The sequence below is a fragment of the Anomaloglossus baeobatrachus genome, chromosome 3 (genome assembly GCF_048569485.1).
Source record: "Anomaloglossus baeobatrachus isolate aAnoBae1 chromosome 3, aAnoBae1.hap1, whole genome shotgun sequence".
NCBI classification, from domain to species: Eukaryota; Metazoa; Chordata; class Amphibia; order Anura; family Aromobatidae; genus Anomaloglossus; species Anomaloglossus baeobatrachus.
Genome location: NC_134355.1, coordinates 530,033,368 through 530,058,886, shown reverse-complemented (window position 1 = coordinate 530,058,886; position 25,519 = coordinate 530,033,368).

Here is a 25,519-nt window from a genome sequence, read left to right as displayed (position 1 = left end):
TGGCTAGTCTCGTCCTTTCTCCTCAGTGTACAAGGACCGCACTCTCGGCACCAGGCTTCCACCGATTCACGCATCCCACTCCAATAGAACCGCTCCCTCAACAGCATCTCCAGCTTCTTCCACCCGAAGTGGCCAGCACCATCATGGTATGCCCGCAGGACAGTAGCGACCTCAGCTTGAGGAACGATCAACTGGCATATTTTCTCATGGGTCTTCGGGTTGATCAGCTCACGGTACAGCCTCCCTTGGTGTAGGTAAAGTCGTTTTCGTTCTTTCCACAAGCGTTGGGCTTCAGCTGGAGCGCCAGGGTCTATTCCCGTAGCACCTTGTTCCACCAGAGTCTTGACAAGGCGGACAGCCGGCGCTTGGTCCTGGGCGTCCTGCCACTCTTGACTAGGCCGCGGGTCCAGATCTACCCTTTGCTGGCATACTTGTACCCTCTCAGTAGGTGGCTGGTGAAACGCAGGCAACTCGATCTCCTCGAGGTCGTCATCCTCGCACCCCTCTTCTGACAAATGGGGCATCCGGGAGAGTGCATCAGCATTTATGTTGACACGACCAGCTCGGTACTTTATGGTGAAATCATAGTTGGCTAGCCGGGCTACCCACCGCTGCTCCAGTGCGCCCAACTTGGCTGTGTTCAGGTGAGTCAGCGGATTGTTGTCCGTAAATGCGGTGAAGGTTGCTGCCGCCAAGTAGTGGCGGAACCGCTCCGTGATAGCCCATACCAACGCCAATAGCTCAAGCTTGAAGGAGCTATAATTCTCGGGGTTCCTTTCGGTCGGCCGGAGTTTTCGGCTAGCGTAGGCAATCACCTTCTCCTTTCCATCCTGGACCTGGGATAGGACCGCTCCTAGCCCCACGTTACTGGCGTCCGTGTGGAGGATGAACGGGCGCCCATAGTCAGGGTACGCCAGGACCTCTTCTCCGGTCAAGGCCGCCTTCAACTGGCAAAAGGACTCCTCATGCTTGTCCTCCCACGACAGTGGGGCTCCAATGGGTCTACCACCTTTGGTCTGTCCCACGAGGAGATCTTGCATGGGGGCAGCCATCTTCGTGTACCCCTTTATAAAGCGCCGATAGTACCCCACCAGACCCAGGAACTGCCTTACTTCCCTCACTGTAGTTGGTCTCGGCCAGCTCTGGATGGCAGTAATCTTCTCAGGGTCGGGGGCGACACTATCCGCACTCACCACATGCCCTAGATACTGCACCCTGGGTTTCAGCAGGTGGCACTTTGAGGGCTTCAACTTCATCCCGTACTTGGCAAGGGACGCGAACACCTCGGCCAGGTGCTCCAGATGGGCTTCATACGTCTGGGAATAAACAATCACATCATCCAAATACAGCAGGACGGTCTCGAAGTTTAAATGTCCCAGACAGCACTCCATCAACCGTTGGAAGGTCCCGGGGGCATTGCACAGCCCAAACGGCATGCTATTGAATTCGCAGAGCCCCATCGGGGTGGTGAAGGCGGTCTTCTCCCGGTCCTCTGGGGCCACGGCCACTTGCCAGTATCCGCTGGTGAGGTCAAGGGTCGAGAAGTAGTTTGCAGTTCTCAGTGCAGTCAAAGACTCTTCAATACGAGGTAATGGATAGGCATCTTTATGGGTTATCTGGTTGATCTTCCGGTAGTCCACACACATCCGCATGGTACCATCCTTCTTCTTGACCAGTACCAACGGAGCAGCCCAGGGACTACAGCTGTCCCGAATAACCCCTGCCTCCTTCATATTCCTCAATATATCCTTGGCACACTGGTAATGTGCAGGGGGAATAGGTCTATACCTCTCTTTGATAGGGGGATGTTCACCCGTGGGAATGTGGTGTTGGACCCCCTTGATCTGCCCAAAATCTAGGGGGTGCTTACTGAAAACCTGTTTGTACTCCTGCACCACCCTATGTACCCCTGCTCTGTGATGTGTAGGGGTATCATCAGTGCCTATATGTAGCTGTTGGTGCCACTCCTTTGTGTCCCCCTGGGGTGGGGAAGTGCTGGTGGTAGGTGGGGGTGTAGATGGACTGGCTTTGTGGATAGTGTGAGGATCCAGGGTGAGCAGCTTGGCAATGGTGGCATACCGGGGGAGCCTGACTTCTTCCTCCCCACAGTTCAACACTCTTACGGGCACTCTCCCCTTCTTCACATCTACCACCCCGCGGGCGGCCACTACAGTGGGCCAGTGCTCGGAAGGCATGGGCTCCATCATTGCAGGGTAGTCACGCCCCTGAGGCCCTACTGCTGCCCTACACCAGATCATCATCTCACTCCTAGGGGGCACAGTCAATGGAGCAACATCCATCACTCTCACTCCCCCAATCTCCCCTCCTGTTGAGCTCACATGCTGGCGGTACATCAGGGTGCGGATCTCACGCTGCACAGCCCTCTGCCGGCTCCCCGCCACTGTAGCGGCTAGCTGTTGCAATAAGTTCAACACATCAGCCATGCAGTGTTCCATCACATTGGTTCCCAGCACTATTTTCGGGTTATGATCACTGGGTTCATTCATGATTACAATCATACCCTGGTGTTGCAATTCAGCTTGCCCCACTGTCATAGCCACTTGTTTATACCCCACCTGGGTCAATGGAAGTCCATTAGCGGCAATCAAATTTATACTATTGTCTGGAGGCGCCAGTTCGTCTGTAGCCCAATACCGCTGATACAATGTGTATGGTATGGTAGTTACCTGTGATCCAGTGTCCAAGAGAGCCATCACTGGTATGCCGTCCACAGCCACGGGGATGATAGGGCGGGCCCCGATATATCGATCTCGCCAGTCCGAGGGGCCACGGTGTTCTACTCCTGAGGATTGGCCCGGGGCCCCAGGGGTTGCTCGTTTAACGGGCACTGTCGGTAGTAATGGCCCGGCTTACGGCACTTGTAGCAGATTGGAGGTCTGCTCCGCGGGTTGTTAGCGCTTCTCCGCTGCATCCAGGGAACATCTTCGGGACTGTCAGCAAGCTGTATCTGCGCTGGAGGCTGAGATCTGGTCAGAGGTTGCAGTGCAGCTAGTATTTTGGCAAGGTCTCCGTCCATGCGACGGACCTGGGCTGCCAGCTCTTCTACTGTGCTGCTCGGGGCTGCAGATATTAGGGAGGTTGGTTTGGCTGAGGCCGCTACCACGGGGGCCGTCTCGACGGGCCACAGGACAGGTTCCAGAGCTTCAACAGCTGGGGGCTGTAGTGCTTTGATAGCCCGCTCCTTTAACACAGCAAAGTCCACATCAGGGTGTTCCAGGGCCCACAGCCGGAGTTGTTTACGATCCTCAGGGGACCTCATCCCCTGCGCAAATTGCTCCACTAACATCTTGTTGCTATCCGCCTCATTAATAGAGTTCACCCGCTTCAGCGTGCGGAGGGTGGTCTGCAGACGTAGAGCATAGTCCCGAATGCTATCCCCAGCTCGTTGCCGGCACTGGTAAAACTGCATCCTCAGCTCCGCTTCAGTCCGGGTCTCGAAGGCAGTCTGTAGCTTCTCGAAGATGGTGGCTACAGAGAGCCGGTCCCCCTCGGTCCAGGTCTCCGCTTCCTGCTCCGCCGCACCGGTTAGCTGGCCTAGCACTATCGCTGCACGTTGCTTATCAGTCAGGGGGTACAGCTCTAGCAACGGGTTAAGCTTTTTCCGGAAGGCCTGCAGGGCATCCGGTTTCCCGTCATACTGCGGTAGCCAGGCAGCTCCGGGCGCATAGGGCAAGGAAAACGGCATGACCTGAGCAAGCGCGGAGGCCGCGGCACCTCCCGCCGGTACGGCCGGGACCTGGGCAGGCCCATTCCCATCCGTGGGTGCCGCTGCGGCTGTGACCACCGCTCCTCCAGCGGCTCCGTCGGGCGCAGACATCTTGTTTCCGTCCCCCTTAGCTCTTTCCGGCCCCTCCTCTCTCGGGGCGGAGTTTTGGCCTTCGCGCCTCTACTGCTCGAGAAGACGCTCGAGCGGGAACTTTTCGCGCCAAAGATGGCGGCTTCTGAACTTTTTCTGCCGGATGCCTCCGGCGGTAACAAGGCGCACCTCTACCTGACGGCAGAGCGGTAGTATCCTGTTCGTGACGCCAAGTTGTCGCGGGCGGGGAGGAGGGTGTCAGCACACCGCGCTCACCCCTTCTGCTCAGGTCCGGCAGCTGCTCAGTGGTGGCTCGAGCGGTGGGCCGGATCCCGGGGTTTCTCGAGCGACACTCCTCGCCCGTGAGTGAAAGGGGGGTTTTGTGGTTGGGGATTGTTATAGTTCGTGACGCCACCCACGGTTGTGGTGATTTCACCACCGCTGCTCAATGTGGGGATCCCGGGGATGGTGATGTGGAGCAGCCAGTTGTTATGTTGCCCCTCCGTGGGTAGGGGTTGGTGATCCTGGGGGCCAGTGGGGTGCAGGGGCGCAGGGGCAGCGCTGTGCCTTGCGGCACTGAGGTACTCACTCAGCCAGTAAACACGACACAGTTCTCGGTAAACAAACGGCTGGTTGGACGGGTCCCTCGGACGGTTCACAGTGCTGCGGTTCCCTGCAGTTAGCGGTGACGGTCTCTTCCCTGCACCTTTGAAATGTCTGTTTGGTAGCGGTGGATTCCCACCGGTTACCCGCTCCCCGACTGCAATCTGTGCCGGAGGAGCTCCACACTTTGCCCGCAGGCGCCGGCCCTGGGAAACTGGTGCCTTGGCGGTGGCGGTGTTTCCCCGTTGTGGTTGGACCTTTGCCGTCAATCAGGACTTGCTTGTTGGGGGATCTACGTCCCCTTCACTAACGGATTTAGCAATTTACAGCGACTCCAAACCTTGCTGGGATCCGAGAAGCCCCTGCTCTGGTGCTGACTGCCCTTTGTATACTGCTCCAGACCCCTGGATACACACAGCCTCCGTGGTCCTTCCAGCAACCTCCAGACAGTCCCACTGCAGATCTTCACCACTGTCTGCTGACCTTGCTGACTCCGTCTGGCCACACAGCCACAGACCAACTTCAGGCTTTCTGTCACTTTCACTGCTGTTTCACTCTCGCTCCCTCCTGAGCTACTCTCCGTTCACCTCCTACTCCTTTCTCCTCCCTGGCTGAACAACCTGGAACTTCCTCCTCCTGGACTCATCTGCCTGGTTTCTTCCTGCCTCCAGAGTTGTGAGCTCCTCGGTGGGCGGAGCCAACCGCCTGGCCCACCCCCTGGTGTGCATCATCAGACTCCTGGAGGAAGGCAACAAGGATTTGTGGGTTAGCTGGTGTACCTACAGGGAATGTGGGGTGCGTGTGTGTTGTTATCTGTGTCCCCTGGCTTGCCCAGGGCGACACACAAGCACAGCAGGTGAAATAAGTATTGCACACGTCAACAATTTACTAGTAAATATACTTCCAAAGATGCCATTAAGGCTGGGGCCACACGGGGCACTACTGCGTTCCTTGCATGACACTCGGCTCATGCTAGTGTCCCTGAGACTGAGGTCCGACTGTGCAATCAGACCTCAGCTGCGGTGGACGGGCCAGCTCAGAGGAGGAGCGGGCCGGCTCTGAGGAGGGGCGGGCAGGCACTGAGGAGGGGCGGTCCAGCGCAGAGGAGGGGAGGGAGGGATTTATCTCTCTCTCTCCTCCGTAGCCGGCTATTGCCATTCTCGCACTGCACTCGCAGTACACCGGTGTACTGCGAGTGCAGTGCGATTTTTCTCTCGCCCCATACACTTGAATGGGTGCGAGAGAAAGAGTCTCACATTACAGTCGTAGCATGCTGTGATTGTTTTCTCAGTCCGATTAGGGCTGAGAAAATAATCGCTCATGTGTGCTGACACACAGGCTAGAATTGGTCCGAGTGGAATGCGATGTTTTATCGCACTCCACTCGCACCGTTTTTCTCGCCGTGTGGCTTAGGCCTTATATGAATTTCTCATCAGATGTCGTTAACAGCCCATCTACACAGGCAAAGAAATCAAACCACAGATGTCCATAAATTAAGTTATGCGTAATAATTAAAGCTGGGCGAGTAGTCACTATTCGTGTTTGGATTATTCGTAACGAATCCTAAAAGTATTATTCCAGTATACGTCATGAATATCTAACCTAATGCTAGTCAATGGGAAAAAGTGCATTTTTCTTGTCATGACAAATACTGGAATAGTACTTGGTATTCAGTAATCATTATCAAAACACAAATAGTTACTATTCGCCCATCACTAGTCATAGTGAGAAATGACACAGGGAAAAAGTATTAAACAATCTGAAATTTAATTAATAGTTTGTACCAAAGCCTTTAATGGTGATGACAGCTTCAAAACGCCTCCTGTATGGAGAAACTAGTCACATGTATTGCTCAGGTGGGATTTTGGACCATTTTTCCACACAAATACTCTTCGTATCCTGAAGTTTCTGTGGGCTGCTTCTCTGAACTCTGAGCTTTAGTTCCTTCCATAAATCTTCTATTGGATTCAGGTCAGGTGATTGGCTCGGCCATTCTAGCAGCTTTATTTTTTTTTTTTTAAACCAATTGAGAGTTTCATTGGCTGCGTGTTTGGGATCATTGTCTTGCTGAATGGTCCACCCTCGTTTCAGCTTTATCTCTTCATCATCATCCTAGTAAATGTCAGCAGATTTTTATCTAGAATGTCTCAGTACATTTGTCCATTCATCCTTCCTTCAATTACATGAAGTTTGCCAGTGCTATATGCTGAAAAACAGCCCCACACCATGATGTTCCCACATCCAAACGTCACTGTTGATATGGTGTTAAAAGCCTCCAAGTATAGTGTGTATAATGGCATGCAAAGAGTTCAATTTTGGCATCATCTGACTAGACTTTATTCTCCCAGTATTTCACATGCTGTCTAAATGTTGTTGAGCAAACTTTAAACATGCTTGAATATACTTTTTCTTCAGCAATGGAGTCTTGCGTGGTGAGCAAGTATACAGGCCACAGAGTTTGAATAAATTACTTATTGTTTTCCTTTAAATAATTGTACCTGCTGATTCCAGGTTTTTTTGTAGCTCTCCACAGGTGGTTCTTGACTTTTGGATAGTGATGGGTTAACCTGAACTGTAAAATTCGGGGTCCATACCAGACACCTAGTGTCCGTGCACAGACCCCGAACATGGACTTCTCAGAGAAGTCTGTGTTACTGTTCGAGTTCAGCTGCCCCTGTAAAAATAAATAAAAAATGGAAAAAAGAAGCATAATGACAATTAAAGCAGGACAATTATACTTACTGAGTTTCCGCACTGCTGTCACACTGCTTCCAGATTCTAGATCTGTTCATTAAACCTTATGAATATTCACTGCTTCCCACGCCCACCCACTATGACAGCATTTGTGATTGGTTGCTGTTAAACTGTGACCTCACCCTCTGTGGCAGCGTCTCTGCTTGTTATGACACTAGCTGTCTGAGTCTCTGAAGTGAAGTGTAAAAATAAATAATTAATTTTAAAACAAAATGGTGTATGGTCCCCCTTATTTTGATAACCAGTGTAGATAAAGCAGACAGCTGGGAGCTGAAGCACCATGCTGTGTGCTTTGTCTTGGCTGTGTATTAAGATATGAGGACCTCAAGTAGTAGCTTTTTAAAAAATATTTAACTAATTTAAAAAAAATGGCATGCCACCCCCCTCAGTTTTGATACCCAACCAAGATAAAACAACTAGGGACTGGTATTCTCAAGCTGGGGAGGCCCATGGTTATTGGGACCGTCACAGCCTAATAAAGCAGCCTGCAGCCACCCCAGAATTGGCGCATCCATTAGATGTGCAAATCATGGATCTCACTCGGCTCATCCCAATTGCTCTGTTGCAGTGGTAATCGGAGTAATATAAGGGGTTAATGATAGCCATGATTTGTCAACAAATCACAGCTGACATGAAGCCCTGGATTTCTAATGGGTAAGAGTCCATGACCAATCACTGCAGCTAGCGGGACACACTGACAGAATCTTAGCTGTGAGAGCAGTGACATCAGTGAGTTCACATTATGTCAAAGCTCTCAGTTCTCACAGTAACCCAGCTGTGACTTCAGGTGAAGGCCCCTGAGGTGAACTCATTGAACTCAGTGAATTTACCTCAGGTGAATTTATTGAACTCAATTCCAGATAACCAGATTAGGCTATGTAACTACAATTAGTATTTTGTTGCAGAAATTGATTGGCTGTGGGGCCATCAATTTGTTTATGTGGGGCTCTGTGCGATCATACTATGTATGAAGGCTATGTGGCACCATATTGTATATGGGACTGTGGGTCAATATATTGTTTATAAGGAGTATGGGGCCATCTAACTGTATATATGGAGACTATGGCCACCGTCATAATTTGTATGGGGGCTATGGGCCATCATACTGTGTATGAAGGCTATGGAGCATCATACTGTAAATAAGAACCTATAGGCCATTATACTGTGTATAGGGCAGATATAGGTCATCATAATGTGTATATGTGGGCTATGGTGCCATTATACTGTTTATAGGGGTTTATGGTCACCACAGTACTGTGTGTGTAGCTATAAACTAATTATACTGTGTATGGCGGGTTGTGGAGGCCATCATACTGTATATGTGTGGCTACATAGAGGGGGAATAGTATGGAGGAAGGAGTATAGAGAGGAGACACAGTATATACAGGCCACACTTTAAGAAAGGGGTAGTATAGAGAAGGGACAGTATAAATAGAGGGATAAACTAAAGATGGGAACCAACTGGAGATGGCATAATGTGTAGTGTATATGTATGGGACAGCATGAGGGAGGGAACACTGGTGAGGGTACAGCATGAAGTAGGAAAAGGAGGTAGATATAATTCATAAGGAGGCATTGAGTGGATGTTATAAGTCATAAGGGATGATGAGGTGTTATCAAAAATCATAAGGGTGGATAGTGGAGGCCACGGATAGTGGATGGTTATTGTTCATAAGGGGGGATAATGTGGAGGCCATAATACATCTGGGCAGATGGTATTGTGGTGATGGTGTGGAGGAAATATTTTATAGGAGAGGCCACCATGTGGGGGTGTGCCACAAAAATCCAGACAAGAGTGAATTCTGCAGAAGCAATGTCCAAAGTAATCATGGCGTCTGGACCAGATGGAGATGAAAATGATGAGTAGGACTCCAATAAGAGAAGACATCAACTATAAGTTACCTGGGTGTAATTGTGACACTGACTGTAGCTGGTTCTTTTATGATACATACTATGATGACTTGTTACAACTAGTATCTCCTTACTATTGTTAATAATATACTAGAAGTTGCAGGTTTATGTGATACCAATGTACAGGGCACAGCAGAAATGAGTTCAGTTTTACATAAATAGATGATACAAAAATAAATACATCCCTCATCAAAAACTACTTCATCTAGTATTTGGAAACATAAATGATTTTTAAGGACCGCATTAAGTCTTCTAGGTATGGAATGATCAAGTTGGTGACAAACTGCACAACTATCTTAATCCAAGACCTTTTTTAGAACCTTGATGCTGGATAGAAGATGATGCTCAACTTGTCTCTTCAGAATTCCCCATAGGTGTACAATTGCGTTCAGATCAGGAGACCTGTGTTTTGGATCATTTTCATGTTGAATAAGTGAACGTTTACCAAGAGCACAAAGTGGTGCTAGCATCTTCACTTTCAGTATAGAGCAGCACATCTGTAATACATGATACTATCAATGAAATGTATATCCCCACTACCAGGAGAATTCATGCAGCCCCACATAAGGACACCGCCACAACCATGTTTAACTATAGGTACCATGGTTTAAGAAACATGTACATCTACACTGCCCATAATGCTGCAACCTCCAGTTGGTCCCCATCTTTAGTGTATCCCTTTCTTTATACTGTCCCTTCATTACACTACCCCTTCTATTCCTTCTCTCTACAGCCACTCATACACGGTGGTGGCATTTTTGTGTTAACTAATTTGAGTAAAACTGAAGATTTTGTAATGAAAGTTTTATTATTAACCTTACTTTCCTGTTATGGGTTAAAAAATGTTTTAAGAAATTCAGTCTTGTCAAAATTTTGGAAATTGTTCTTGGGATCAGTCCATATTGTTTAAAATCTTACTTTTCAAAAAGACAGTACTCATTTATGCTAAACAATGTATGTTGTGTGGGCTCACCTCACATTGCATTTGATTGCTGTACTAAGCGTTCTGTTGTATTCATGTACTGATGGTGGTTCTGGTGCTGTATTCCTGCATAGAAGACAGTGCACTGTCCTATATACGGTAAAAACATTGTATTACAGTATGTTAAATAAGCAATTACCACAGATTTTAGGGGCCCAAATATTAATGAATGAATATCATAAAAGCAAAACCCAAAAAACGATGACAGAATTGCATTTGTTTCATGCAGGTTTAAATTGCACAGTGAGGTGGGGTGCCATTTAAATGTTTACATAAGGCAGCAGAACAGCTAGAATCATCTTTGGTCATGAGCCCAGCTCTCAAGATTGAGAGTGGGAATCCCCACAATAAGCAAGATATCACTTATCCTTTAGATAGTTGACAACTTTCTTACAATATACAAATATTTTTGGATTCATGCTTTGCATCCAAGCAGGCGAGACCTCCCACCTGTCCAAAACAGTCATCCCTCAAACATTATCAAGTGCTCCTTCAATGTCGCTATTAGACATTTTATTGTTAAATGCTGGGCATTGTCATCAATGCAAAAGGTTGTCCTACCTATACTATTACATTTAAAATGCTTCTTATATTAACATGCTCACAATCGTTCAATGCTGCAGGACATTTTGCATATTTGTCACCCCGGCAGACATTTGCCAGTTATCTACTACGTAGGTACAAATCATTAGAAAGACCATTTAATATATTAGCCTAATAAATGTATGAAGTAATAACAAGAAGAATTTGCGGGGCACTACTTCCACTGAGGACTGTCCACATCAAACAACCAGCGGCTAGTTGCAGAAAGCACACGCGGTGCTATTGATCTCTGCTGTGACAAGAGAAAACTTCCAGGTCGGACTATACTGAATACAGCTACGGGGTGCTTGTTCCAAAAGCATCAGAGCATGAGACATTAAGCAAAGGGAGAAAAAAGGAATAGCACTCACCGGTAATTGCTGTGAAGTATTCAGGTTTATTTCATGGTCGGAGGATACATGCTTCGGCGTTACAGGGAGAGAATGAGGATGGTTAGCACAAAAAGACTACGGCCGTTTCGCCCCTGTAGGTGGGGCTTCGACGGGTCTGTAAGTCTTAACCAGTCAATTGGGGTTATCATGCTTTAAATTTTAACCTGACTTGGGTAAACACAACTATTTTTTCAAATTTGTGCTGTGACTTATTTATATTCAGTTGTATCTTTTATACATAATTTATGCTGAATGAAAGTTTTATGAAGTAGATTCAACGTACAACCCCTCCAAAATTTTTTAGCACAAATGCGTAAAAAAATATTGTAAATTAAATAGGGTATTCTCAAAGACATTGTATTCTTTTGGAATAAGGCTTATTTGACTCAAATATGAAGAAAAGATTGAGCGACATTTTTCTGAAGCAATCCTCCAATGGGCTGTAGGCTTATAGATTAAAATATAACAAAATATATTTCTAGGAATTACAGAAAACTACAGAAAAAAAGAATTCAGAGAAAACACAGAGGTAAGAGAGACATACAGTGGGGAAAATATGTATTTGATACACTGCCGATTTTGCAAGTTTTCCCACCTACAAAGAATGGACAGGTCTTTAATTTTTATCATAGGTACACTTCAACTGTGTCAGACAGAATAAAATGAAATCCAGAAAATCACATTGCAAGAATTGTAAATAATTGCATTTTATTCCATGAAATAAGTATTTGATCACCTACCAACCAGCAAGAATTCTGTCTCCTACTGACCTCCTACTTTGCACTTATTACCTGTATTAATTTCACCTGTTTAAACTTGTTACCTGTATAAAAGACACCTGTCCACGCACTCACTCAATCTCCAATCTCACTACGATAGCCAAGACCAAAGAGCCATCTAAGGACACCAGGGACAAAACTGTAGACCTGCACAAGGTCGGGATGGACTCCAGGACAATAGGCAAGCAGCTTGGTGAGAAAGCAACAACTGTTGATGCAATTATTAGAAAATGGAAGAAACACAAGATGTCAGTCAATCTTACTTGGTCTGGGGCTTCATGTTAGATCTCACCTCGTGGGGTAAGGATGATTCTGAAAATGGTCAGGAATTAGCCCAGAACTACACGGGAGGACTCTTGGTCAATGATCTGCAGAGAACTGGGACCACAGTCTCAAAGATTACTATTAGTAAACAATATGCCATCATGGATTAAAATTCTGCAGGACATGCAAGGTCCCCTTTCTCACTCCAGCACATGTCCAGGCCCGCTTGAAGTTCGTCAATAACCATCTGGATGATCCAGAGGAGGCATGGAAAAAGGTCGTGGTCAGATGAGACCAAAATAGAACTTTTGGTATCAACTCCACTCGCTATGTTTGGACAAAGAAGAAGGACGAGTACAACCCAAAAAACTATGTTCCAGTCTTGAAGCATTGTGGTGAAAACATCATACTTTGGGGTGCTTTTCTACAAAGGGGACAGAATGACTGTATCATATTGAAGGGATGTGGTCATGTATTGCCAGATTTTTGCCAACCTCCTTCCCTCAGTAAGAGCAAATTCAATCCAAGGAAGGGGGGAAGGGGAGGAAAAAATCCAGCAACGAAGTAAAAAAAAATCCTATTTATTCCAACAATTAAAACATGGATACATGTGCAGTTACACCAGTTCTAATTTTCTATTGTATCAAATACTTATTTCATGCAATAAAATGGAATTTAATTATTTAAAAATCATACAATGTGATTTCTACATTTTTTGGGGGGATTCTGTCTGTCACAGCTGAAATGTACCTATGATAAAAATTACAAACCTCTATTCTTTGTAGGTGGGAAAACTTACAAAATCGGCCATGTATCAAATACTTATTTTCCCCACTGTATTTCTTCTAAACTTTGTTTGATTTATGGATCTTTCCTTATTTATGAATAGGGAGAGATACGAGATGAGTTGGGAAGGAAGAAGCTGGAGGTAGCCACTAGTGATTGGCGATCCTGAACTGTAAAGTTCGGGGATCGTACCGAATACATAGTGATCGTGTACACGATCCCGAAAACAAGCTTTCCTGGGAAGATCATGTTACAGTTCGGGTCCAGTGGCTGTAAAACAAAAGCACATTAGTAAAAAAACATTATGATCATACTTACAGGTCCCACGACGTATCCTGCTGACTCTGTTTCCCGGCCGCTTCTGCTTCCGAGTCCGATCATTGCTGTGCACCCCGGTAAGCACCACTGACTAAAGGACCTTCCATGATATCATAGCCAAGTGACCAGCCTGGTGTGAATGTTATACAGACATTGGCTTACAGACTGGTCACATGACTATGACATCATCGAAGGTCATGTTAACTGTGCTTTGACTGTCACTGTGCAAGTGTCACATCGGCATCACCTGGTATGGCCTCACACTCTCCTGATAGAAGCGGTTGGCTGTATGTATTTCCATGAAGCTGAGGTGCTCGTATCCGGAGAGTGTCAACCCATGCGGGGTGATGCCGATGCGAGACTGCACGAGTCCTACTCAAGTGGAACTCCACCCTCAGTGTCAGCCTGCTTCACACCCTGTATAGACGCTGTCTGTACAGAGTAATGAAGCAGAGCTGACATTGCTCTACTTGTGAACTACGTCGGACTAAGGTTTTTTTTATAATAAAGATGGAGTCTCTAAATGTTTTTTTTTGTTTTATTTCTAATAAAAAAAATTCTATGTGTTGTGTTTTTTTGTTTTTTTTTTACTATTTATTAGAAATTCCAGGTGGCTATGTCTAATATGGCGTGACACCATGAATTTCAGGCTTAATATCATCTGAGAATACAAAGCTGGTATTAACCCCTGCATTATCCTTAATTTATAAACTGCATTTTCTGTTTACTTGTGCTATCTTTCTCTAATATTTAAATTTCATAAGCGATCTGAAACATTTACCGTATTTTTCGGACTATAAGACGCACCGGACCATGAGACGCACTCTGGTTTTAGAGAAGGAAAATAGGAAAATAAAATTTTAAGCAAAAAATGTGGTGATAACACACTGTTATGGGGCGAGGATCTGCTGCTGACACTATTATGGGGGTAATGTCCCCAAATTTTCTACTAAGGTACCCCATCCTTTTTAATGATCCTCCTGCCTTGTATATGATCCCCATCCTTGTATATATGCCCCTCATCCTGGTATAGCCCACATCCTGTTATATACCCCCATCTTGGTAAATACCCCTATCCTGCTATATACCCCATCCTGCTATATACCCCCATCCTGCTATATACCCCCATCCTGCTCATAATATACCCCCCTCCTGGTATATGCCCTCATCCTGCTATATAGCCCATCCTGCTATATGGCATGTATCCTATGGCACAGAAAAAATAAACATTTATACTCACCTTTTGTCACTCCCTGCAGCGTCGATCATCTTCCTCTCTGTGCCAGCAGCAGCACCGCTGACCTGTGTGGAGCCGGTCACCGAGATCCCTGCAGCATCGCGATGTCCTCCTGTCTGCTGGCCAGCTGATGTGTGTGAGGAGCGGTGCGCACAGCGATGACGTCATCCCTGTGCTCACCGTTCTCTGCACAGATCAGCTGGCCAGCAGACAGGAGGACATCGCGATGCTGCAGGGAACAGTGGCCGGTGAGTATACCGTACTTATTCACTGCTCCCCGCGCTGATGATGATGCGCGGGGAGCAGTGAATACAGCTGCACATGATCACTCCAGGCTGTAGTTGCCAGGGGTGATCACGCGGGCCGGTTGTTTACTATGAGTGCACCCCCTGCCCATCATCTCGCCCACTTGTCAGCGATGGCTTCAGTGCTGAGAGATCATGGGCGGGAGGATGGGCGTGCATATGAAATGAGCGGGCCCACGTGGTCACAGCAGGTGCTGCTACAGCGTGCTCATGCCGCCGATGACCTGCTCAACCGCAGCACTCTTATTCCCTGAAGCCCTACATTCAGACTATAAGTTGCACCCCCCACTTTCCCCCAACATTTGGGGGAAAAAAGTCCATCTTATAGTCCGAAAAATACGGTAAGTGTGACAGACCTGCAAAAGAATAAAAAATCACGAAGGGGGCAAACACTTTTTCACACCACTGTAGAGTTAAATTTGTGGGTGCAAAGTGAAAAAATTTGAAAGTTCACAGGGTATGTATATTTTTTCAAGGCACTGTATATTTATATCTATATTTTCCCTTACATTACTACATGTCAATAATAATAGTGATAGTGCACAGATATTCGTTTTTTCCATAATATAACTGTACTGTAATCTCTTATGTTTTCAGGGCTGATATCTATGTCTATATGGTCACTGTAATAGTGGTGTTGGTCTTTGTATGATGATTTATTTTTTGAGTAAGAGCCTGATCATCTGCTGAGGTTCCCCTATACACACAATTAGGATGCACCTCAGTAGTTGTAAACATAATTATATGGTTAAGGGTCCACTCACGTTTTTCACCCCCTAGTTAAACCTCTAGCTACACATCCGACAGGAAATATCACATAAAAGATAATTTGCTATAAATGAAAAAATATAACAAAGTCACAAAAAATAATACTTTATAGGGTTATTTACGGTAGTAATGTCTCTGTGAAAAATTCTTAGACTTTGGCCTGATGGCAAAAATGAAACGCATTTACCGGGCCTTTACTGGCTTCCCTCTCATCTGGCTCCGCTGGTGACTATTCTACTGGCCTGGCACACAGCTCTTAACTTAGGTGCCAAATTTATGAGTCAATCAGGTCATTTTAAAAGACCAGGGTTTTTTTGTACTCAATTATCACATTATTCAGGCTGGACAATCTATAATTACTTGCTTTCAAAGAAACCAATGTCATGAATGATTTTTAATCACTGTGGAGGGCAGCTATTTCACAGCTAAAGGGTGATATAATTCAATATAACTGGATCAAGTTCACAACAGATTAATAGACTCAGAATATTTGAATATAAATGATAAAAGGCTTCTAAAATGATTGATAGGTAAAAGAAATAATCCCATGAAGTGACATCTGTCTCCCTGTCCAATGGGCTGAGTAGCTGGATCCTATCCAGTGTCAGTAAATTGCATAACCAGGTTGTACAAAGATAAGATGGTGGCTCCGGCTGCCTGTTTCCTGTAAGCTTGGGGTGCTAGCTGGACTTTTGCATTAGGCAACCCTTCTATGCAGACTTTGGCAACTTTCACCATACAAGTGGTTAATATTAATGACTATCCTAACAGGGTGCAATACAGGTAACGGTTCGTTCACACATCAGTTTTTCATATATGAGTGCTATCCATTATTTTCGCGGAGAGCACTCATACTTATGACAGTCTTTCAGACTTTTGCCATGTCCATGACGTTTTACTGACAGAGTGGTCCATGCAAAATCAAGGAGACTACGAGGCTTTTCACATGTCCATAACTTTTTAACGAACTGAGTGGTCCGTGAAAAATTGTGAAGACCTGTCCGACATTGATTCAAGTGTCTTATCAAACTATGCAATGAGAGTTATGGATTACCGTATTTTCTGACGTATAATTTAACGCCTGAAAATCTTCTCAAAAGTCGGGGGTCGTCTTATACACCATGTGTCGTCTTATACGGCGGTGTACAGTGCTGCTGTCTGCCATCATGGCTTTACTGCAGTTGAATGCTTTATGGCAGCGGCGGTGGTGCAAAGCATTTAACTGTAGTAAAGCGCTGACAGCAGCGGTGGCCCCGTGTTTTGGAAGCGGTCATGGAGAGGTCAATATGCCTGCGGTCCGCAAGAAGCACTCCTCCATGATGGCATCCCATACACAGGGCTGCCTCCGCTGCTGTCAGCGCTTTTCTGCAGTTGAATGCTTTATGGCGCCGCAAAGCATTCAACTGTAATAAAGCCATGACGACAGCCTGCAGCGGCGGCTCCTTGCACCGGACAAGATCACCGAGGGGGTCTATGTACCTGCAAAGAAGCAGCTGAGATCACCGCGAGAACGGAGGAGAGGCGAGAATATTTTTTATTGTGTGTAAACGACAGCACAATAGGGGACAAGAAGGGGACCAGTAGGAGGACATTACTAAAGGATGGGCACATTACTACAGGGGACATTACTAAGCAATAAGCTCATTACTAGAGGAAACTTTACTAAACAATGGGGACATTACTGCAGGTGACATTACTAAACAATGGGCACATAATATCCCAAACTCTATATTTTAACTGCAAAAGTTGGGGGTCGTCTTATACGCCGGAAAATACGGTAGTGAAAAAGTCAGCCTATGAAGAAACATTTTTATTGCTCCTCGGTGAAAAAAAGTGATGAAACTCTGACCAAACTCTAATGACACTGATGAAAATCACTTAGGAACTTTGATTTATTTTTCCTTCTACATCAATAAAACGGATGTCTGAATGAGGCCTAACATAAAAAGCTAATCAAGAAAAATAGGGTCAAAAGCCTAAATAGTACTATATGGTTATACAAATATTAATTTTATTGGAGGAACAGCATGTACAACACGATATATATTATATGTATATTAGGCAAGATGTTATACCCTGAATATTACAGAATAAAGGGCTGAGGTGTGGCCAGTTAAGTGGTAAAAATAATAATAAAAATAATAATAAGGCCACAATGGCAACAATCAGCTGTCAGCAGATATAATTCATATGTCTCTACTATAGGTAATAAACCATAAATATCACCAGTCTGACAGCAGATGCAATACAGGTAATAGTTATGTGATGGATGAAATAGCACAAAATGTTGAAATATACAGTGAAGGAAATACGGTAAGTATTTGATCCCTTGCTGATTTTGCAAGTTTTCCCATCGACAATGACATGAACAGTCTTTAATTTTAAGGGTAGGTTAAATTTTACAGTGAGAGATAGACTATCCAAAATATAATCCATAAAATCACATTGTATAAATTTATGTGCATTTTGCAGAGAGAAATAAGTATTTGATCCCTTACCACCAATTAAGAGTTCTGGCTCCTAAAGACCACTTAGACGCTCCTAATCAACTCATTACCTTCATTAAAGACAGCTGTCTTGAATTGTCACCGGTATAAAAGACTCCTATCCACAAAATCAATTAATCAGTCAGACTAACTTCTACAACATGGGCAAGATCAAAGAGCTTTCTAAGGTTGTCAGGAACAAGATCACAGACCTGCACAAGGCTTGAATGGGCTACAAAACCATAAGTAAGACGCTGGGTGAGAAGGAGACAACTGTTGATGCAATAGTAAGAAAATGGAAGAAATACAAAATGAGTGTCAATCATAGAATGGTAGAGTTGGAATGGACCTCCTGGGTCATCTAGTCTAACCCCCTGCTCAAAGCAGGATTCACTAAATCATCCCAGACAGATGTCCATCCAACCTGTTTTTAAAGACTTCCATTGAAGGAGAACTTACCACCTCTTGTGGTAGCCTGTTCCACTCGTTGATCACTAGAGATGAGACACCCCCCTAGTGTTCGAGTTCGGTTCGTCGAACGGCGGGTGTGTTCATCGAACGTTCGATGAATGTTTGACGAACACCTTCGAACCCCATTGAACCCAATAGCAGGCAAACACAAACACATACAAACACATTATACATATACACATACAGTTAATAATAAACATTGCCATTATACTTGCGTCCTGAACTCTGTCTCCCACCGCTTCTCCTTCCAATCATCGCTGTGTCCTCCCGGTAACCAGCACTGATGATAGGACCTTTCCGTGATGTCATAGCATGTGACTAGTCAAGTGTATATTATCTCATTGGCCACAGACTAGTCACATGGCTATGACGTCATGCTAGGTTCTGTCAGTGCATGTCACCAGTATGCGGTGCTCGCCTGAGCATCTCCGTACTTTGTATACTCGGCAAGTACCGGCGAGATACTCGGGCACATGCTCGGCTCCCCATTCCTGCATGTCGGCGCTCTTTACAGAGTCAGCCCACATGCAAGGACTGGATGCCACAGTCGGTGAATAGCGGCGTCGGGAATCAGGTGATCGGAGATCACCGTTGCTATAGTAACCCGCCTGTCAGGTTACTATTGCAACGGTGGCAGCGGTGACGTCACCGCTTATTAACCCGCAGCCTGTGCTCACTCATTGAGTGTTTAAACTGCATGGGGAGGGAGGAGCGTCTTCCTTCCCTGTGCTGTCTAATGTAACAGAGCTGCATGAGTTGCAGGAGAAAGAAGACAGAAGACCAGGATCGTGGAGAGGTGAGAGGGAGCTCATAAACATGGAGTCTCTAAAGTGTCTGTGTATTTATTTCTATTAAAGTATTTTTTCTCTGTGTGGTGTCTTTTTTTTAACCCTTTATTGGAGATTCTCAATGGCCGGGTCAAACTTGCCTGACATTAAGAATCTCTGGCTTAATACTAGCTAGTAAAACAAAGCTAGTATTAACCCCTTATTGCCCAGCAAGCCACCCGGCATCAGGGCTGCTGGAAGAGTTGGATACAGCATCAGAAGATGGCGCTTCTATAAAAGCGCCATTTTCTGGGGTGGCTGCAGACTGCAATTCTCAGCAGAGGAGCCCAGAAAGCTTGGGACAACCTATGCTGCAGATTCCAATCCCCAGCTGCCTAGTTGTACCTGGCTGGACACAAAAATGGGGCGAAGCCCAAGTGTTTTTTTTTTTAATTATTTCATGAAATTCATGAAATAATTAAAAAAAGGCCTTCCCTATATTTTTAGTTCCCAGCCGGGTACAAATAGGCAGCTGGGGGTTGGGGGCAGCCGTACCTGCCTGCTGTACTTGGCTAGCATACAAAAATATGGTGCAGCCCACGTCATTTTTTTTTTTTTAGTTTTTTGGCAAAAAACTTAAAAATAAATAAAAAATGCTTCCCTGGATTTTCCATTGCCAGTGAAGGTAACACCAAGCAGTGGGGGTTAGCAGCCAATAGTTGCTTGGATTACCCTTAGCTACCAATACAATAAATGCAGCCCACATATTTTTTTTTAATTATTTATTTAAATAAGTAAAAAAATGGGCTTCCCTGTATTTTGATTGCCTGACATCACAGTACTGTAAAAATAAATCATTCAAAAAAATGACGTTGCGCTCTGCGGTATTTTTGATTCTCAGCGCAGATAAAGCAGACAGTTACGGGCTGCCACCCCCATCTGCCTGCCGTTACTTTGGCTGGCAATCAAAATACAGGGAAGCCCATTAATTTTTTTTTTATTTAAAAAAACAGTTAAAAAAAATGCGTGGGCTCCCGCCATATTTTGATCACCAGTCAGGTAAAGCCATGCAGCTGGGGGCTGGGAATCTCAGCAGCGCACAGCCACCCCTGGAAATGGCGCATTGTTTCTTAGTGCCATTTCCAGGCACTTTATCCGGCTCGTCCAGCGGCCGTGGTGGCGGTGGCTCGCTGGGTAATAAAGGGCTTAATACCAGCTTTGTATTCTCAGATGGTACTAAGCCCGAAATCCATGCTGCCACGCCAAAATAGACATGGCCACCATGAATTTCTAGTGAAGATAAAAAAAAACAACACACAGAAAAATATTTTTATTAGAAATAAAACAAAACACAATTAGTGACTCCAACTTTATTAAACTAAAGAACCCCCCCCACTCCGCTGTAGTCCTGGATCGAGGGTCCCGTGATATCCAATCTGGATCCAATATCATCTGATCGGTTTGCTGAAAGGCAAAGCGATCAGATGATGTCAGGTGTTCAAGGACCTGAATCACATGACACATTAGTTGATTGTATAAAAGCAGTTTATACAATCAGCTGATGCATCAGTAGAAAAAAAAAACTACACACTTCTGTGCAGACTCCCATCCGATCGCTGCTGGACCTGGCGGTAATCAGCTGATGCGATCACCTGACAGCATCAATTGATAGTTTAAGCAAGCCGGGCGGTAAAAAGCCGGCCTCACCGCTGGACTTATATGATCAGCTGATGCCGTCAGGTGACCACATCCGCTGATCATCACCAGGTCCTGCAGCCATCGGACTTGTCCAGGGAGTCTGCACACAACCTGAGCAGGGGTGGCGCTACCGGGAAGAGGAGCTGGGAGCGGACATGTCGGGAGTCTGCAGACAGGTGAATATGATATTTTTTTTTCTACTGTTCACTTTTGATTTCGCAGCTGCTTCCACCTCCCATCCAGACATGGCACCGCACGGGAGCGGACATGGCGCTGGACGGGAGGTGGAAGCATGGGTGGCGTTACCGGGAGGATTCATAGAAATGCTTAGGGTCCCGTCACACATAGCGACGCACCAACGATCCGACCAGCGATCCGACCTGGCAGGGATCGTTGGTGCGTCACTACATGGTCGCTGGTGAGCTGTCAATCAGGCAGATTACCATAGCAACCAGCGACCAGCCACCAGCGACCCGTGTAACGACGCTTTGCTTGGTAACCAGGGTACACATCGGGTTACTAAGCAAAGCGCTTTGCTTGGATACCCGATATGTACCCTGGTTACCAACTTATCGCAGGCTGCCAGTACTGGCTCCCTGCACATGTAGCTGTAAAAAGCTACAGTTACAGTTTTGGTGATCGATCCATTATCAAACATAACCTCGAACTATCGAACATTAAGCAAATCATTCGAGTTCGTCGAACGAATCGAACATCGCCAAAAACAACTCAAATTTGAAATTGGCGAACGGCTCGATTCGAACAACGCTAAATTCTATTGATCACCCTCACTGTCAAAAAGTTTTTCCTAATATCTAATCTGTGTCTCCTCCCCATCAGTTTCATCCCATTGCTTTTAGTCTTTCCTTGTGAAAATGAGAATAAAACTGATCCCTCTACTGTGTGACAGCCTTTAAGATATTTGCAGACAGCTATTAGGCCTCCTCTCAGTCTTCCCTTTTGCAAGCTAAATAATCCTAAATCCTGTAACCATTCCTCATAGGACATGGTTTGCAGACCATTTACCATTCTGGTCACTCTTCTCTGAACTTGCTCCAGTTTGTTGATGTCTTTTTTAAAATGTAGTGCCCAGAACTGGACACAATATTCCAGGTGAGGTCTGACCAAAGAGGAGTCGAGGGAGATAATGACTTCACGTGATCTAAAATGTATGCTTCTGTTAATACATTCTAGAATGGTGTTTGCCTTTTTTGCTGCTGCATCACACTGTTGACTCATGTTCAGTCTGTTATCTATTAATATACCTAAGGCTATGTGAGCACTAGAAAAGTGATTTTTCTCAAGAAAATTTCTTGAGAAACTTCTGGGAGTTGAAGATTACCGCACCTGCGGTAAAAAAACACCAAAACCATGCGTTTTTCCCACGATTTTGCTGCGTTTGTGCCGCGGTTTTACCGTGGTTTTTCTGCAGGTTGGTCCCTGTGGTTTTTTTTATGCTGAACTGCAATAAATAATATAGATAATAGATAGATAATCGATAGATGGACTGATAATGGATAGAGGGAAAGATGAATAGATAGATAGATAGATGAGAAAGACCTATATAATGTCCCACCCCCCTGCATATTCTAAGCTGGCACCCTTTAGTGACTTTCATGTTGCACTAAAGGGTGCCTAACCTGGTATTTAGCCAAAAAATAAATTAATAATTAAAAAAAAATGACATGAGGTCCCCCCATCTTTTGTAGCCAGCTAGGGTAAAGCAGACGGCTGCAGCCTGCAAACCACAGCTGGCAGCTTCACCTTGGCTGGTAATAAAAAACAGAGGGCACCCCACGCTGTTATTTTTCATTAAATAAATAATTTAAAACAAAAAACGTGGGGTCCCCCCCACATTCGATCACCAGCCAAGGTAAAGCGGACAGCTGGGGTCTGATATTCTCAGACTAGGGAAGTGCACTGTTATTGGACACTCCCCAGCCTAAAAATAGCAGGCTGCAGCCGCCCCAGAAGTGACACATCCATTAGACGTGCCAATCCTGGCGCTTCGCCCCAACTCATCCCGTTGCCCTGGTGCGGTGGCAAACGGGGTACTATATGGGGTTGATGCCAGATGTGTAATGTCACCTGGCATCAGGCCCTGGGGTTGGTGATGTCAGGCGTCTATCAGATACCCGACATCACCAACCCAGTCAGTAAGAAGTAAAAAATAGACAACAAAAAAAGTTTTATTTGAAAAAACGCTCCTCACATTCCCTCTTTCACCAATTTATTGACAAGAACAATCAAATCCGGGTCCGGCGTAATCCAATAGTCACTGTCCCAGTCAATGAAGAACAGAATGTTCCCCATTGGCTGGGAGAGTAATGCAGTGACTTGAGCTAACATCAATAGGTCAGCCCAGGTCACTGCAGGGGATGACGAGCGCTGCCATCAGGAGGTTAGATGAGATCATTACCTGCTGTGATGATCTCCTGCAGTCCTACCATGAGCGCTGTCACTGCCTTCTATGCCCGCCGCATTCTCAGCAGTATCGCGAGAGCTCGTGTCGTCATCGCTAGTGACAGTTTTGGGCCGCGGGCATAGACGGCAGTGACAGCGGTGACGTCAGGAGGCAGGAGATCATCACAGCAGGTAATGATCTCATCTCACCTCCTGACAGCAGCGCTCGTCATCCCCGCGGCTGCACGCACTGCAGGATGACAAGCTGCTGACACTGCGGGCAGACACTGACACTGCTGTGCGTGCAGCCGCGGGGCTGCAGCAGGACACAGGCTGCACGGGCACCTGGAGGTCACATGGAAGTGCTTCTGTGCGGCGTCCAGGGAGTGTGATCTGTGTGTTTACTCTGCTCCACTTCCTCTTGTGTCATAATGACATCACTTCCTGCAAAACCGCAGGCAGCGATGAACATTACCGCAGGTAAATCGCGGCTATACCGGGGTATACCGCACATCATTTGCTAACTGCGGTATACCCCCGGTATTTTGCGATTACATTACAGTGAATGGAGTGAAATACCAGGGGTATACCTCAGGTACCTGCGGAAAAGAAGTGACATGCACATTTTCTCAAGAAATTTTCTCAAGAAAATCTTCAGAAAGAATTTTCTTGAGAAAAAAAACGCAGTGTGCGCACAGCTATTTTTTTCCCATAGGTTTTGCTGGGAAATGTCTGCAGGAAGATTACAAACATTTCTCAAGAAATTTCTGCAGCAAAACCGTGGGTAAAACCGCGGGTAAAAACGCCTAGTGCGCACAGGGCCTAAGTCTTTTTCACACATGTTGTTGGATAGCTCTATTCCTCCCATGCAGTATATGCTCTTTTCATTTTTCTTGCCAAGATGTATGACTTTGCATTTCTCCCCGTTAAAAACCATTCTATTAGTTGCTGTCCACTGTTCCAGCTTGTTTAGATCTTGTTGAATCCTCTCTCTATCTTCTCTAGTATTAGCTATTCCTCTTAGCTTTGTGTTATCAGGAAATTTAATCAGTTTTCCCTTAATTCCTTCATCTAAATAATTGATAAAGATGTTGAACAACATGGACAGAGCCCTGTGGTACCCCTCTTGAGACAGTCTTCCAACTGGATGTGCAGCCATTTATGTCCACTCTTTGATTCCGATCACTAAGCCAGTTACAAATCCATCTAACAGTTGCCTTGTCCATTCTACACTTGGTCATTTTTTCAATAAGGATTGTATGAAATACTTTGTCAAATGCTTTGCTGAAGTCAAGATATATTATCTCTACTGCATTTCCCTGATCCATCCAGTCAGTAATTCTGTCATAGAAGGAAATTAAGTTAGTCTGACATGACTTATTAGCTACAAACTGGCTATCACTTCATTATCATCCAGGTACGTGCATAAATGTTGTTTAATCATTTGTTCAAAGATCTTTCCTGGTATGGAAGTCAGGCTCACAGGCCTGTAGTTCCCTGAGTCCACTTTCTTCCCCTTTTTGAAGATAGGGACAACATTTGCTCTTCTCCAGTCTTCTGGAACTTCTCCTGTTCTCCAAGAATTTTCAAAAATTATGAAGAGTGGTTCTAATATTTCCTCTGCTATCTCCCTCAGTACTCGGGGGTGTAATTCATCTGGACCTGGGGACTTGAATTCATTATCTTAGCTAAGTATGCCCTCGCTATCTCTTTGTTTATAGATGGCCTGGATTCTTCTTTTCCTTCAATAGAACGGTGAAGATCAGTTGTTTTTACATTTACTTTTTCAGAGAAAACAGATCAAATCGACATCTATCTGGGGCACCATACAAAATCTCACCTTGCGGGGTATCCAGGATCATGAGGAAGGTGAGAGATCAGCCTAAAACTACACGGGGCAACTTGTTAATGATCTCAAGGCAGCTGGGACCACTGTCAACAAGAAAACCATTAGTAACACATTATGCCGTAATGGATTAAAATTCTGCAGTGCCCGTAAAGTCCCACTGCTCAAGATGGCACATGTGCAGGCCCATCTGAAGTTTACAAATGAACACCTTGATTGTTCTGAGAATGATTGGGAGAAGGTGCTGTGCTCAGAGGAGACAAAAATTGAGCTCCTTGGCCTTCACTCAACTTGCCAAGTTTGGAGGAAGAGAACTGCTGCCTATGACCCAAAAAACACCATCCCCACTA